At 38.9% G+C, this 3,324-nt stretch overlaps 1 pseudogene; it reads left to right on the forward strand.

Moving 5' to 3' along the window:
- The first annotated feature begins 1,800 nt into the window (after positions 1 to 1,800).
- Positions 1,801 to 2,684, forward strand: LOC102498107 (BCL2/adenovirus E1B 19 kDa protein-interacting protein 3-like pseudogene; annotated as a pseudogene).
- Positions 2,685 to 3,324: the final 640 nt, after the last annotated feature.

Below are 3,324 nucleotides of genomic sequence, written 5' to 3' on the forward strand. Positions count from 1 at the left end.
CAATCTTCCAGTGTTAGAATAACTGTGATATCAGATCAAAGTTTTTAAATGCCACTCTAGGAGAACAGAAATGAATATACATCAATCCCAAAGTAAGTAGATGGAATTATGTTGAAAAAAAATTTTTTTAATGACAATCAGAATGTGCCAGCTAAAATGCCAAAAACCGATTTTAAGTAAACAGGCTAACAGTGACAGTTACTTTTCTGATTCTGTAAGAGGGGAGAGGTCATGCAGATGCACAAAGTAAGCTCAATCTAAACTAAATTTCTAAAATTAGCCTCTCTCTTGACTTCATTTTTCCCTTCTTGAAAATCCAATCCAAATCATTGTTTCTTTACAATGGAGAAACAGAATGTAGAAATAGAACCAGTTAGCTTACGGTGCTGTTTTCTTTCTTTCCTGATTAGGATTTTCCTACACAAATCCTCACCATGATGCTGTAGATATCTTCTTGCTGCTTGGGAGGATCACAGTTAAAGTAATAATACAGAAGAGAGCTAGTTCCCCAATTTATGTCTTAGCAAATGTGAAGCAGTGCTCTTTTAAAAGGCTAGATGGTCCTCCAGAGAAATAGAAGAACATCAAAGCATAGACTATCAAGACAAGTCAGCAATATTTAATGCGTTCATGGAGGCATGACATTTACTACCAAATTATAATCTCATAATTTTAGGTCAAAGAAAACAATCTGTATTTAACAGAGCAGAAAGATAGCATAAAATTTAATAATAAAGGAAAATAATTATGCAAGATAGAGATGAAAACCACGGAAGAATGAACTGAATGAGTAAGCTGTTGGACTTCAGTCTTTATGCAAGTGTCCTTCCTCCAGTCAACTAAGCTGGGCCTCTAGGAGGTGCTGTGGCAGTCATAGAATAGTCACGTGACCCATCATTGGACACCCTCTGTTTTTGTGTATCTTTATAAGTAAATATTCTGCATACCCCATAATAAACTCACATGTTCTTTTCTATTCTTAGTGTTACTGATAACAGAAAATTCCCAAGTCTGGGTAATTTAAGAGAATAGGTTTCTTTATTTTATTTTATATTTTATTTTATTTTATTGGAGAGGTTTTTGCTATAGGGCACTTGCACTCACCAGAAAAAACAGAGACACAGAAAGACAGAAAGCGAAAAATCAACCCCCAAGGGGGATGCCACACTGCAATCCCATCTCCTCCATTCTCTTCTCAAGGATCTTGGACAAGGATGTACACGCTCCTGGTGTGAGTTTAAGCCACTGGGTCTGGGACTCAAACCACGGTCAACTACATGGGAGTCCAGCGACACAGCCATCACGCCAACTGCTAGTCCCAGATGTTCCTTTAATTAATGGATTTTAAGGTCTGAATTCCAAGAGGCTGCATCTGGTGATGTCTTCTTGACAGTAGATAACATGGCAGAGGGTGAGACAGGACATATGTTCATTTGCTTCTGTCTCTTTCCTCGTATAAATGCACCATCCTGTTGTCTGCTCATCTCCCAAATGTCCCACCTTGAACATCGTAATCAGATTAAGTCTCTTAATGTTTTCACAATATAACCAAATTTCCACAGATAAATTTTGGAGAGATACATTCAAACCATAGCATTCTGGAAACTGTGAATATGTTTATCTCACATATAAACAAGAAAGAGATTTTGCAGTTGTGTAAGAAGCTTCAAATGGATTATTAAGTGGGCCCAATATAATCAGAAGAGTCCTTGTAAACAGGAGGCAGAGGTGGCATTGCTATCTGAGAACCTGAGACAGTCCTGCTGCAGCTGCAGCTCTTCCAACCTCCCAACCGTGTTGTCTTGATTAATCAAGCTGCTGCTGCCCCTGCCCAACAACAACCACTCTGAGCAGAACAAGCAACCCCTACCCTCTCCAGTTGGCCTCAACAGTTCATGGGTGGAGCTACCAATGAAAAGCAGCACCAGCAATGATAATGACAGTGTGAAAAACGGGAGGGACCACATACCTTCCTCATCCTCCATCCACAATGGAGACATGGAGAAAATTCTTTTGGATGAGCAACATGAATCAGGACAAAACAGTTCGAAAGACAGTTCTCACTATTAGTCCTTTCCCACAAGAAGATGAGCAGATCATGTTTGAGGTGGAAATGTTCACCAGGGACCACAGCTCTCAGTCAGAAGAAGTTGTAGGAGAGAAAGAATTTGTTGAGGCTTTAAAGAAAAGTTTAGGGAACCAGCAGATGGTGTAATGGTTACATTGCTAGACTCCCAGGTAGTTGACCACAGTTCAAGTCCTGGACCCAGTGGCTTGAAAACCGACACCAGGTACATGTACGTGCATGCCCAAATTCCCAAGAAGAGATTGGAGGAGAAGGGATTGCAGGTGACCATCCCCCCAGGGGGTGATTTCTCACTTTCTGTCTCTCTGGCAAGTGCACACAACCTATAGCAAAGATCTCTCTAAAAGAAAAAAAAAGAACAACAATTCAGATTCAGTAGACCTGAAAACATTCCACCCAGGGAGTTCTACTTCAGGTACCCTAAATGTTCTATGTCTTTAAATATGAGAAAAGTTGAGCAATTAAGAAAAGGGGTATTTTTTCTGTAGAATTTTTGAAAATGTTCATTCCATCCCTCTTCCTTTCTCATGTTTTGGCTTTGGGACTAGGTATCTACATTGGAAAATGACTGGGCATGCCTTCTGCCAGCTCCAGCTGAGGGAAAGAAGTGCCCCTGGAAATGTGTGACCTGCGAAGTGGTATATGATCACAGTAGTTTATTTAAACTTAAGACCTCTGTAAGCATGACCAACCTAAGACCCTATTTTTACATATACAATTCCAGTAACTCTCAGCTCCAGTATTCATTAAAACTCTGTTGAGGTGTTTTACTAATCTTTTTCCTTTTCTGACTTGTAAAGACACTTCAGAATTTCCTAACAGAGTTAACTGTTATTTAAAATTTTATAAGGGCTCCTTTTCTGCCAATGACCACAACAGATTATAATTTTGTCAACAATGCTTTTATTTCTTCTTAGTACCACCAGGCTTAGACCTGTGTCACTGATGGTATAAATTTTTCTCTTGCAACATAAGTACCATCTCTCTCTTTAACAAGATCAGGTTAGCAAACATGTAAACATGTTGTTTAGTTGTTTTATTCCCCTGCCCCAGACAAGGGCAAGCATCCCTAAGCTTGAATTTATAGTTACTCTTTTTAAAAGAAGAAAACAAAATAAACAGCAAGGCACAGGGAAAAAAATTATCCTGGGCAATAAAAAATTATTTTTTTTTTTTTTTTTTTTTTTTTGGCGCTCAAAAAGTATTTACTGATTAATGCATCAACAAGCCCTCCCTCT

This window comes from Tupaia chinensis, unplaced genomic scaffold (assembly GCF_000334495.1).
Source record: "Tupaia chinensis unplaced genomic scaffold, TupChi_1.0 Scaffold000414_1, whole genome shotgun sequence".
NCBI classification, from domain to species: domain Eukaryota; kingdom Metazoa; phylum Chordata; class Mammalia; order Scandentia; family Tupaiidae; genus Tupaia; species Tupaia belangeri.